Consider the following 14548-nt stretch of genomic DNA (forward strand, 5'->3'; position numbering starts at 1 on the left):
GTTCTGTATTCCTAGATATGAGCAATAATCAGCAGCTGCAGGGAAACAATAATAGTTCCTCCAGTAATGGGAATCAGTGACACGGACCAAATGCAAAAAAAATTAAATATGACATCTCATACATTTAAAAATCTGTAGCATTGGACAAATGCCTCTGTTGTTTCACCATGCAAAAAACAGAAAGACTGATTGGTTGTCCTTCACAGAGAGAAAGAGAGATCAAGGGCATACACTACAGGAAGGATTGGATTACACAGCTAAACAGTATATACAAAAGCCTTTTCTCTTTAGTACTGTACTTAACTAGAGTAAAACCAACTATGCTATTTTTTCTTTGAGTATATCTATTGGAAATGTTACTTTTGAAAGGTATGATTATATTTCTGTGCAGTGGTTTTCCCTTGCTTATATGGAGCTGTTCTTAACATGGCAAGTCATCACTAGGCTGGCAGCCCAAACTACCAGTGATCCTGAGGGTGGAACAGCTAATGTTGCTTGCTCTTATCTTCAGAGGCTATTTGGTCATCAACACTTTCAGTCCCCATTTAATGACTGCACTTGCATACCAGAATCATTATCTAAGGTGCTATTTCTAGGGAGTGCTTACAACCTTTTTCTCATTAAATAGAGTAATAATATTTGGGTTTTTACAGGTTAAGGATTTACACGTAAGTTCAGTCCAATCCATACGTTTTTGTCTTCATGGGATCAGATCTAAACCAACATAGGAGGGGAAAAGTTCTGTCCATGAATATGTCAGTCATCACTTTCGGAAAGTGTAGCTCATTGTTCATTCACTCAGGTAAACACACTCAGGTGAACATTACTGTGGAATGGGTTTTTGAAAGTTCTTTAGGGGTAATGGCACACAGGGGGGCTCGTTGCCTGTGAGATTAAACAAATCTCCTGAAAAAACCTTAGCATTTGTGTGAGCAGACAGCAGTAAAACATATAAATCACGAAACTGCCAGAGATTGCCTTCTCCTGTTTGCTTGTTTTACTGCTGGTGATTCACTCAGACACCAGTGCTAAGGTAGCTTCAGAAGATACCACCACCCTTAAGCACATAAGAGGGCACAACTCCAGTTTGTCAAAAAATTGACACAGTCTTTGCACAAACTGACACCATTCACCAGAAATCACGAAGTCCCACGCATCAACATTTTTGAGGCCCACCTGGGCCCCACCTACCCAGCAGTAAAAAGCCACATGAGTGCTAAAACTGTAAAACCACTAATACCCCACTGGTGGTCAGGGCCCCCCCCCTACAAGTTAAAAAAAATTGATGGCCAGGGTCCCCCTAAAAAAGTTAAAAAACAGAAACCCATTGGTAGTCAGGGCCAGAGGCTTATTAAATATTGAAAATTTATTACATTTCCAGTAAATTTGTAAAACCGACCCTGGCCTTGGCATGTGTTTTACCAGCTAGGCTGGTAACTTATGGGAAGCAATGCTAATAGACACTATATAGAACACAAATAGAAACGTAACTTTTTAACTTCTTTCTAATAATAATAACAATGAAACTTGGTACAGTACTTAACACTTGGAGCATGGTACTTTATGCTCCTAGAACATTATCCTAAAATTGAACCGGAGTAGTAGCAGCAACATTCTAAAGAGTGCAAAAAGGAAAGGTTGTGGGAGCTACTGATCTGGCCAAATTAACTACAAACATTGAGAAAAAGAAGAAAAATTGATCAATGCACATTCCCTGGTCCCCTGTAATATCAGTAATCTATGCAGATGCATGTATTTAGAAAGACAGGGGATTTTTAGTTACAAAATTATGATCATAAAATTGATAAGCCACCATACCACATCAAGGTAAACCCCATATGGAGGTCCCTAACTATTTACCTCTGGTCATAATATCAAATGCTAAAGCCTCCTGGCATAAGAACATTACCTGAAATAAACGTCTCTCGACCTGGGCATTGGTTTCAATCATAGGGCTTAGTCCTTCCTTTTTTCTCTCTCTTAAAAGCCGCAAGCGGGGGAGGATTAATTTCATGGAACCAATGCTGAGGTCTAGGTTATCTCTCCCCTTTGAAAGCTAATGGCAGGGGAGGACTAAAGGTGGCCATAGACACACAGATCCTATCGTACAAATCGAGGATTCTTACGATTTTCGGATCGTGTGAGGCGTGTGCCAACATCTTTCGTCTGGCAGAGATCGGTCATTTGGTCGATCGGTCAGGTTTGATTTTGACCCGACCGATCCCGTCGGAGCCCATGACACATCGTAATCGGATGATTAAATAACGATTACAGAAAATAAGGTGTTAGTACCATACTTTACAATATGCAAGATAATGTGCCATACTGGGAGGCACTTTTATCAAGATTATAAGGTCAAATTTCAAATTCATGTGAGTTTTTTAAAATTCCCCTAAACTCCTATAAATTCGAAATTTGACCAATCGAAATATATTAAAATCAAATTTTTCAAACTCGGACGAATCTAAATGAGCCTGAAGTACAAATCGAGAAACTGACCATGGACTAAGCTACTGAGAATGGGCAGCAGGTGGTGAAAGAAAAATGGTTTAGCAGGATAGACGCACCCCATATATTTGACACAAGGCTGCAATTTTCTTTTTTAAACTAGAGGTGTGTTATTACCTTTAGACAATACAAAAATACATCTGATACACACAACATGCACGTTCCTGCCAGTAAACAAAAATATACATTTCAAACTGTTTATTTTCAGGTCTAGTAATTGGCCGTTTATTATTGCAAGAACGCTATCATAAAGCACACCACTATCAACATTCACTGCTAGAATTCCAGTGTTTAGTTGCTACAGCACTGCCATCTGGTGGCCATAAAGTTATGTGCCAAACTTTTTCCCAGAAACACAAAACTTGTTTTTCTTTACAGACACAGTTTCAAAACATAATTCAGGTATTTATCTCTGTTCATAACTTTAATGTGAAATATATGCAATATACGTATTCTCACATAAGAAGTATATGGCTACGGAGAGGAACTTTGCAATGCAAATAAAAATAGTGCTGAAGAGAACAACTGATATCTCTGTTTAGTTGTACCAGTCTGGGAAAACAACATACACACCCCTCTGATTCTACATTGTTATTTTTGCTCCACAACTGCTATGGCAATCTTAAAAAAAAGCTGAACAATTTAATTTTATAGCCACACACCTTCCATGTCATCCATGGGGAGTGTATTTAAGAGTCATTGCTACATCAACAAACATGGAAAGAGTGCTCTCTGCAAACTCCTAGCACGCCACTATCACCCAAACACAATGCAAATGTGCAAAGATACATAAGGATATAAGACTCACATTACTATCTTACAAAAAAAGTTTGAATATAAATATGTTTAAACTGTGAGGTCACAGTTTAAATCCAAGCAGAGGGTTGAGTGTTGGGGGCATGCAAAGTGCTGTAACTTTGACAATTTAAATCAAGGGGTTACTGAATGACAATGATTGTCTTATCTAGGTTATGAATTATAATTTCCAACACTAATGAAAGCAAAATGATGTGGCAGACTTACCTCAATAACAATATATTTTTCTTTAGAAAAATGCAAGTTTTTCCAAGGGGAAACTGCTGACAATCCACCACCAAATAATAACACAAAAAGCGAGTGTGTGTAGCACTGAATGCCTAAACTAAAGCCTACTCCTCTACGTGCTTTCCATTCAGTCCCATCAACTGCCCTTTCAATGTGCTGATCTCAAAGGAAACCTATGGCTGTGCAATATGCTCACAGTCACATGGATATTTCATGGTGAGGGGTGGGGGGAACAAAATCTGCTTTCAAATAATTTCGAGAGAGGACAGCAGATTGGAGCCGCACAGCTGAGTTGGCTTTGCGTAGGACAGAAGGGAGAAGTCTGTGCTCCGTGCCAATAGAGGAATGTAGAAATATCATGTGAACTCACAGTTGCATGTTCCTCTATATTAAAAATCTTTCAGCAGCATGTTGCTGGGATATCTAGTCATGAAAATAATCAGGCTGGGGCATTCCAGCATCCAGGTGGTATATGCTACACAACAACAGCTGAGTTCAGCAGCTGGGAAACCCTACAACTGAACAGCTTTTCACAACAGACAGCAAGAATGCAATTGGGCTGTATGAATGGAGATAAAAAACTAAGGGCTCTTACAGACGAGCTGCGCTCCCCTGCGATCCATTTTTGAGCGTTCAGCCGCAGGAGTAGACGCATTCAGTTTTTATCAAAGGGGCTGTACTCACACAGGCGCATATAGGCGCCAAACGCAGGTTAAGACGCAACATGCTGCATTTTTCCTGCATTCGGCGCCTACATGCGCCTGTGTGAGTACAGCCCCATTGAAAAAAACTGAATGCGTCTACTCCTGCGCTCCCCTGCGGCTAAACGCATAAAAACGGAACGCAGGGGAGCGCAGCTTCAAACGCTCCTCTGTAAGAGCCCTAATGCAGCACAATTCTGTTGGGTAGGTTTACCAAATGTGGAATTTATTCCACCTGCGTTATTTTAGCTGTCATATTTCCTAATCTTTTTTTCACATACAGATTTAACTAAAGGCAAGTATTTTCGTTCTATTTACTTTTTTTTACCATTGGTTCTCTTGCCTCAGACTGTCAAACTAGGGTTGCCATCTGCCCGGTTTGGCCCAGACAGCCCGGTAATTTGAAGGGCTGCCCAGGTCAAAACCTATGTACAAAATGTTTTTTTACGTTTTTTTTTTTTTAAATTCATGCGTATTTTATTAAACTCAATAGCAAAGTAAACACAGATGCATTATACAGTCTATCACGTTCAGTTATACAATAAAGCCAAAAGGGCACATACCATTTTACAGTACAAACTGTAGAATGCAATCTACCCATGTAGTAAAAAAAAAAACATGCATTTATACCAGTGTACATTGTGCCAGTGTGGGCGGCAAAGGGTCTTTCCACTTCTTTGTAATCGTTTTCCTAGCAAGGAATAGGCACTCCTTAACAAAAAGACCCTGCAGGTACGTAAAGGTATCAATACCAAAAATAACCATTCTAACAGTTCTAGGGAGTTTCGTCTCCATAATTGCATCCAACTTATCAAAGATCTCTGTCCAGTACGATCCCAGAGCAGTGCACTCCCATACCATGTGAGTGAGGGAAGCGTTATGAACGTGACACCTGGGACATTCGGAAAAGGACTCAGGGAAGATACAATGTAATTTAGCTGGATAATAATAGGCCCTATGTATTAAATATATAGTGAATAAAGTACCCCCTATTGTAAAATATAAGGATATTATAAGTTACCGAGGAGTTTCATGACCATATAAAAACACGAGGCCGAAGGCCGAGTGTTTTTATACAGGTCATGGAACTCCGAGGTAACTTCTAATATCCTAATATTTTGCAACTGGGGGTACTTTATTTATTATAATACACAAGTTTCGGTGAGTCATGTGACAGAAATTACATCAGAACTCACCGTTTATAACTGATGACATCAGAACTCACCGTTTATAAGGATATAATTTACAAGATATGCATGGCTTTTGTGTATTATAATTGTATCATTCTGTCCCTATAATTAAGGGAAACCGATAGAGGTGAAGCCAACAGCTCTTCCCAGTCTTCGTCCTCAAGCTCCCCAAACTATCTCCCTCACCTCTCTTTAAGGGACACTAAGGGTTTATTAAAGAGTGTTGTATGCAGCCCCGCATACAGCTTGGAGATAAGGCCCTTTGTGGAGCCCTGCGAAAGGCAATCCATCATACTATATTGTGCTAGCTGAATTGGATGCAGACTGTGCTGATGCTTCAGACTCCTCTCAATTTGAATGTACCGTAACCATTGATGTGGGGGCAGATGCAAACTGTCTTGCAATGTTTCAAAAGGGACCATTGCGCACTCCTGCCATACCTCCCCTATAGTATGGATCCCACATCTTTCCCATATCGGATTCCTACTAATCCTAGCTATGCCTGGGAACCAGTAGTTATCCCACAATGGAGTCTGGGGTAAAATTTTATTAATTAATGCCATCTGCGAAGCTTTCCCCCAAATTGTACGCATATACATCATAACCTGATTAGGATACTCAGCTGCCTGAGGCTTTTTTATGAGAAGCCATTGAAATGGAGAGACTGTGCCTCCTAGCAACAACCCATGCAAATGATATAGCAACTGATGAAAGCACCCCTCAAACCGAACCACAAGATGGCTTAACTGTACTGCCAAATAATACAAAAAGACATTTGGGAAGGAAAAGCCCCCCACCCTGGAATTTATCTCTAGTTAACATACTCAGACTCAATCTAGCACGAGTACCAGCCCAAATCAATTGCCTAAAGCAGGTGTCAATTTTAGTAAAAAATATTTTTTTAATCCAGATAGGAGCTTGAAGAACAACATAAGTCGGTTTGGGGAGAAGTATATTTTTTTGAGCTGAATTCTGCCCATTGGACTGAGCATCAGAGACTCCCAGGCTTTAATCTTTTTCTCTAGAATCTCTAACAGGGGCAAAAGATTTTAGTTATAATATTCAGAGCTGGGTAATGTAATCACCACCCCCAGATACAGTAGGTAAACTTTTTGACTATAGGAAATGGAGCGTTTACTACTCCTCTTTGCACTTGTTGTTCATCCACCAGCAACACTTGTGTTTTTTTACGTTTTTAATAGAGAAAATTGTACCAGCAGGCCTGTGAGAAATGCATGCATTGTCAGGAAACATTTTCTTGAGAATTGCACAACTTAATCATAACATGGACAGAAAATGTATTGCACCCTGGCAGTGGTGTAACTACTGGGGGAGCAAAGGGTGCAACTGGGCCAGGGCCCGCACCCCCGCAGGGCCCCCCTGCAGATTGCGTTCGCTGCAGCCGGCTGGAGTCGGCTTCAGCCGCAAAAAAAATGTGCACGGACGAGGGGGGGGGGGGTTCCATTCACTTACCTTATTGATCATAATTTCAAAGTTGAATTGCCCTCTAAGAAATGCCTTTAGGGCATCCCATAGTGTTAAGTGGTCTACTGTAATATCATTTATGGCCAGAAACTCAAGATTTCATCCTCAATGGACTGGAAGTTGTCTAGCACATTCAGCCAGTTTGGGTTAAGGGACCAGCGTGGTCTAGTAAGAGGTGCTCCCAGCCTTAGGAGAATTTCAAGAGGAGCATGGTCGGACACTCCCCTGGCCAGGTATCTCACGTTCTGGAGCTTTAGGAGTGCCCCTCGGCTCAAGAAGGCAAGGTCAAGGCGGGATAACACAGAGTGGGACATGGAGTAGCAGGAAAACTGTTGCTTATCTGGGTGCCTATGTCTCCAGGCCTCTGTGAGGCCTGCAGATTCAGTCAGAGCTTTAATGTTCGTGTCTTTATCTATGGTAACCTGGCTGTGCCTTCTGAGACGGTCTATAGTGCAGTCTAGTGGTGCATTAAAGTCTCCCATGGCAAGTACCTCAGCATGTGGATAGTTTGCTATAAATTCAATGAGTTGAACCAAACATGTATCCTGGTACGGGGGTGGTATATATACACACGCTAGAATAACCTCTTGGGATTGGATATAGCCGTGTATGAATATGTATCTACCCTTGGGGTCAGATTTGATTGTTAGAGTATTGTGGGAGATAAGAATCGCTACCCCTGATGAGTGGCTAGAGTACTCCGCATGGTAGTACCAGCCCATCCAAGGTCTCTTCAGGGCTAGGATCTAACTGCCAACTAGATGGGTTTCTTGTAGCATAGTTATGTTAGCCCCAGTTTTCTTAACAAAATCCATAACTAGTCTACGTTTTATACTATCATTTAGCCCTCTGACATTCCAACTAAGTAATTGCGCCATTTTCCCTTTTTGAAATTTTTTTACTAACAATGCTCCTGTGTACCTTATAGGACTTCCGCCCTAGCTGCACTTGTTGATCAGACGTATCATATTTGAACCTTTTTTGAGGAACATTAACCCCTATCGACTTGTGAACATAAAGCCGTTCCCCCTCCCCACCTGACCAGTTCCCCAACTCCTGGCAGATTTGTAACCCATAACCATTAATAATAGTTAACATAAGCATTTGCGGGGGGGGGAGCTTGAGTGGCACATGAGTGTTCTCTAAACTTCGCAATGGCTACCTTTAGGAACAACACCACAGTTCCGAGGAAAAAAGAAAAAGTTACTCCCTCTCACCCGATCCCATTGCAATTAAGGGGAGTTACTCACTGAGCAATTAGAAATAAACAGGAAAGTCATATATAACAAGAAAAGTTTGTGTAAGAAGAACAGCCGCCGTGGGCTAGGTCCCCTGCAGCAATAGTCAGAGCGTCTGAAGGATGGTAATGATAAACAATAACATGGTGGATTTAAACGACCTGACTGAAGTGTCACAACTACCCCGTAAGGCCCGGGGAGTGAAACGATGTACACTCAGCTGGGAGACCAGCCCGGGTTATTAGGCTTCCCTCTTCTTCTTAGCATCAATCCAGTCGCTGAGGTCTTGAGGAGAGGTGAAGAAGTGCGAGCTGTTATCCGCAATCACCCTTAACCGAGCTGGGTACAACATGGCATACTGGTATTCGAGCTACCTCAGGCAACGCTTGCAATCGATGAATCGGGCACGTTGACACTGAACCTCGGCCTAGAAGTCACCGAAGATGGAGATCTTTGTTGTGTTTTAGGTCAGCGAATCCGTCTTCCAGAGTCCCTGTCTCTGGCATTGAGCAATTTTGAGATGACTGGCACCTGGGATTGGGGCCTTAGTTGGTATCCGGTGTGCTCGCTTAACTACAAAAGTGGTTGAGAAGGCCTCTCTGCCAAATTTTGCAACCAGCCAGGCCTCGATAAAATTATCAGGGGAACCTCCTTCAGCTTTTTCTGGGAACCCGATGAACCGGATATTATTGCGACGGAGCCTGTTTTCCAGGTCGTCAGATTTACTTGCGCAGGTATGTATCGCCTTATCCAGTTGCTGCATGTGCTCCGGCAACGGGTTGCACACATCCTCCACCAAGCTTACTCTGCGCTCCAGCGTGGCAGTAAGCTCTCGCAGCTTCTGGAAGTCTAGTTTTATTATAGAAAATCCACTTTTATCTCCTCGGTCTTTGCACATATCAGGGATGTGCAAGCTTCATTAGATGACCTAATTTCAGTAAGGAGATCTGTAAGCGTGGGCTCTGCTGGCTGGGGATCATCGTTGTCATTGGGGTTGGGCCCATTGCCGCCATCTTGGCTCCCAACTCAAGTCACTGGGTGATGTCGCTAATATTTACAGGATATTTGGGATCGGGAGCCAGAGCAACTCTCTAATGCGTCTTCCTACATGTAGCACCAAACCACTCCCCACTATTTCATTATTGTAGAGAAAAAGGAAATCATTTTTAGAAATGTGGATTATTTGGATAAAATGGAGTCTGTGGAAGATGACCTTTCCGTAATTCAGAGTTTTCTGGATAATGGGTTTCCTGATACCAGATCCTATACATGTACACTTTCATAGGAAACATTTATGATATATCATTTCCCATTCTCAGGGGAAGTTCCACTGTCAGTGTGACATGAGAAAAAGCCCAGGATAATGTAACAGGAATCATATGATTTATCACATAATCAACTGGGCAAGAAAAACATTATGATATCTACTCAGAGATCATAAATTCTTAATTAGAAAAATTACACTGTGAACTTATCACTTTAACTTGTTATAAGTTTCTCCAAAAAATCCACAGCCATGTTCAGTGCTTTGAAGCCTGCTCCCTTTGGCCCAATGTATACATATAAGAATCCTTATTTGTATGTATTTATAGTACAGCTGGAAGTATCAAACACTGCAATTATTAAATATAAAGGCAAAGATTACTAGAGTTTACTATACAACTGCCAAAACACCATGAATTGCTCCTCTGAATTGCCAGGCAGTAGAAAAACAAAAGTTAGAGGTATGAATGGGAGTACTGAATACAAGGATGTATGTATCTTTCCATAATCCCAAGGTGCAATGCAGAAGCGCAAGTGTCACCCAACAGTATAGCAGTTAGGCTCAGGCATAGGAGATTCTTAGAGTAACTCTGGGAACTAATTCACCTATAAGTGAGTACTACCTCTGGATTGTTGCCAACACTAGCCTGTGTAACGTCATTAACAAGGTGACATTGTCTGATGCATCTATGAAGTGATTGGTCATTGTACCATCTGAACAGTACCACCAAAGAGAATGCTTAAGTAGGCCCGAATTTGTGGAGAGGCCACCAAGGCCCGGGCCTAGGGCGGCAGGATTTTAGGGGGTGGCATGCTACCCAACCACACCCACATTGGTTCAGAAACACAATCTGATTTTATATTGTTGTATAGATCTCTCCAAAGTATGAAAAATTATTCAATTCTTAGGAGCACTGCAGTACCATGCTAAGAAGAAGATTCAACAAAGGTTAAGGTAAAGTACATCATAAAATATGTGGTCACGTAACAAATCTTGAAAAAGAACCTCAATACATTTTCCATTTTCATACAAGTCTGAAAAATCTAAAAAAAATTTTATTTGCCTGCTAACAGGGCAATGGGTAGAGCAGTTACCTCCCCCCCCCCATTTCATCAGGAGTTACCAGATTTTAGGCTGTGTCCCTCTGTCTCCCGTCATTTAACAAATTTCCCCGATTTCTGATGATTTGCTGGCAAAAATCTGATGCACATGTGCGCTGCTGTTTCCTTGACTTCAGGATGTTCTGCGCAAGCGTATGACGTCACTTCCTTAGACCTCACTTTAGCTTACGTCACAGAACCCAGTACTATGGTTTATTGGGGGAACATGTCCCACAACCCCATAGACTTGTTGTGCACTTAGGCACTTATTCATAGCCTAAGACTATGTTCCAGGTGCACAAAACATGCAGGGCCAGATTTTCTGGGAGGGCTCCCCCAGGTTTTAGTGCCCACCCGCACTACATAGTTGCGCATCCCCAGTGCTCCCCACAAAGTGACTGGGTGGCATGCCGCCCCAAATATTTTTGCCTCACCACAAATCCATGCCTGGAAACATGTAAGACTCTATTGGAAGCATATCAACAATGTACTGTACCACCCAAATTGGTGGTAACATGAAATAAAGCTCAGTAATGCAGTAGAGTGACATATGGCAAGCAAATCAGTTTCACTGTCAATGCTATGAGGTGTTATGCTTAAATTATTATAAAGTAATTCCATTTAGACAGATATTTTACGGTAACACTGCTCAGAAAAATAAGGCTTTTGCATAAACAGTGATTTTATTAACCTGATTTGTCTAATGGGAATTTGTCTCACATGGATCACAAGCACAATTACAGAGCAGCTGCTATTTTTTATTAAACATCATCTCATGCTTCACTGATACCAGAATAACTACATCTAAAATAATCACTGGAATTATATTAGGCAGCAAAACTAGTTATGGGGGAAAAACTTTCTTTGTATTTAAATGCAAGCAGGTGGTGAGTTGATCATATACACTCAGACATGCAAATCTACACATAGGGGTCATTTGTGTGTGGATGCAAGTACATGCATGTACATGTTTTTTTCCCTATAATTCAATGCACTAAAATAGGCACTTTGATGTGAATTTGATGCCACTGATGAAAATGTTCATGAACTGGATGGCGTCACTTCCAGCTCTAACCTTTAGAGGTGGTGGCAGCACTGTGCTCGATTTAGAACAGAAGGGAAGATGAACAGCACATTGAGCACAACAATATGTGTTTTTTTGGCTTGTGCTTTATGAATTAGATATATATTCTACTGTGCCTTTGACCTTCATCTTTCTTTTCACCACATTTTTATTTTTTCCTCTGGGCCTATCTTTATCTCCAAATCTCCCACTGGAACTAACTGAAATCACATATGGTAAAACCTACACATCACAAAGTCACCTGAAGCTTCCTCCTGAGGCAACCTCGGGTAACGTTAGAAGAGAAAATTGATGCATTAGTTTTACCCCCGGCGATTTCAGTTCTTTCCAATGGAAATGCATTTTCGGGAGATATTTTGGCCGCAGTTGTGCTTTTTTATTGTGGGCAACAAATCACCCCATCAGCCACTGCCCTTAAAGGAATTGTTCAGTGTAAAACTAATAAAAAATGTTTCTAATATAGTAATGTTATGTATAAAGGCTGGAGTGACTGGATGTATAACATAGTAGCCAGAACACTACTTCCTGCTTTTCAGCTCTTACACTGACTGGTTAACGTGGTTACCAGGCAGTAACCAATCAGAGACTTGAGCGGGGGGCCACATGGGTCATATCTGTTGCTTTTGAATCTGAGCTGAATGCTGAGGATCAATTGCAAACAGATATGTACCATGTGGTCCCACTTCAAGTAGCTGACTAACTCAGAGTTATAGAGCTGAAAAGCAGGAAGTAGTGTTCTGGCTATTATGTTACACATCCAGTCACTCCAGCCTTTATACATTACATTTTTGCCTAACTAACTATATTAGAAACATTTTTTATTTTGCACAGACTATCTATTTACTCAGTTTTTATTTTCACACTGAACTGTTCCTTTAACTAAGAATTATATTATGTCATCATTGCTCTTTTGTGCAACCACTGTGGTGTTTATGTATACTTTCTCTTTATCTACAGCTTTTTGGATGTGCATATGACATAATGTAAGGACAATTATGTTCATTATTAACATGTATTTATAAAGTGCCAACATATTCTGCTGGGCTGTACAATAAATGGGCGTATGCATTGAGCATTCAATTTGGGATTTATGCCTGGTGGCATCACTTCTGGTATATTACAGTTTTGTATTTTACCTGGTGGATTGTTCTAATTCCACTACTACCTTGTCAGCAACTCTAAGCATGACTGATTTATACTTTATTCCTAGTAATCACTAGTTGCAACAATTTTGCTACATCTTCCCCAGGATCACAATGTTGGAATTTTTATCATGCAATAAATTATTATCACTGACCCTATTGATTGTGGTGGTAATCTGGTTAATTTTATATAAATATGTTGTTGCTGTTATTCTTCTTTAAAAAAAACTGTCACCTATCAGTAACATCTGAAAATGTTAATTTCCACAGTTTAGTCCTGTCATGCTTCATGAGTGTGTGCCCCGAGAGACACGGCAATCAAGTCAAATTGCCAAACAGGCAAACATTTTAATCCATTGGGAAGAAGGTTGCTTGGATATATGATTTGTCCTCGGAGATAACTCCCTTATCAACCTGCTGCAGTAACAGTTGTAGTCTTCAATTCTTCCCACATACTTTGTCTAGCAGTCACCAAATGACAGGAACCTCACCAGCTTGCCATGGGAATAATTTTACTAAACCTCCTGTCTGGCATCAGTACTGGTGTAATACCTCTGTGCACACAAACAGCAAAATACCGTAGGTGGTTCTTCACAGTGAGGACAGTGAAGTTGTGGAATGTACTGCCGGCTGATCTTGTGATGGCCAATTCTGTTAATGCTTTAATGAGTGGCTTGGATGATTTCTTGGACAGGCATAATATCAAAGGCTATTGTGATACAAACCCCTCATTTGGAGGGGTTGAACGTGATGGACTTTGTCTTTTTTTCTACCCAATTTAACTATGTAACTATGTAACCATATGTGTGCTGTTTAATGGACCACTAACACATGTGCCTTTTGTCTGCTTTCATTAATTCATAGTATTTTAATAAAAAATATATTAAAGGATAAACAGAGAAGGGAAAGGCAAAGCCATAATTTAAGCCAAATAACAGTGCATTTATTATCTTATGATCAAAGGTGCTATGAGCTGGGGGGAGAGGGTTGTCTCTCTTCCCTGTCATTAGATTCCTACAATCTCCTTAACTGTCTTGTTAAGTATATTTTCCATATATATAGCATTTACGAAAATGGCCCATTAGATACTAAGTAAACAATCATTTTGTGTTTAAAACAGACAAAACAAGAAATGATCCAATCCGTTTAAATAAGTTTCTTTCTTCAATATAGTTTGTGTACATTTAAATCAATGCAAAGTGTGAATCATCTGGGGGAAGAAGAGTTGTGGAGGTAATAATTAGCTAATCACTAGGCCGTCACCAATCACTGAAACCTTAATACAGATTAAGCCAAACTCATTCTCAAACTCATTGTCCAACCTACAATAACTCCAAGGACAAGAAACTCAGTCAACAGTAAAACAGCAAACCTGAGCCTTGTTGCATTAAAATACTTGATTTATAATATGAAAGCATTTGAAAAGCCCTAGACTATAGAACTGTGGTTGAAAAAAGGGAGGATCATGCAGTAAGTAATGGTCATAACTTACTAAATGTTAGGTGTAGTAACACTGTAACCATTTAGATATTTGAGTTTGTGAGGGAAAAGGCCAGCAGCAATTATTACATAATGAATTAATGCTTTCAGCTTATTGGTTGTGTGGATATTTTTCCCTGCCCCAAGCTAGAAACAAAATTCAGGGTAGTAACCCATAAGCTGAAAGAATTTTTTTTCTGGAAAAAGTGCACTTCATACAACCAGACTGGAATTTTGTATATATACACAGTCAATACATGTACAAGTGAAACCACAGGATGAAAAAATATAGAAGAGTTGTGTTCATAGAGTT

General features: G+C 40.5%; 1 protein-coding gene across 4 annotated transcripts in view; it reads right to left on the bottom strand.

Moving 5' to 3' along the window:
• The window catches only part of LOC108709735 (guanine nucleotide exchange factor DBS), a 105494-nt gene that overhangs the window by 82961 nt on the left and 7985 nt on the right, over positions 1 to 14548 (bottom strand). The window lies entirely within an intron of this gene.

This window comes from Xenopus laevis, chromosome 2S (assembly GCF_017654675.1).
Source record: "Xenopus laevis strain J_2021 chromosome 2S, Xenopus_laevis_v10.1, whole genome shotgun sequence".
In the NCBI taxonomy this organism is placed as follows: Eukaryota; Metazoa; Chordata; class Amphibia; order Anura; family Pipidae; genus Xenopus; species Xenopus laevis.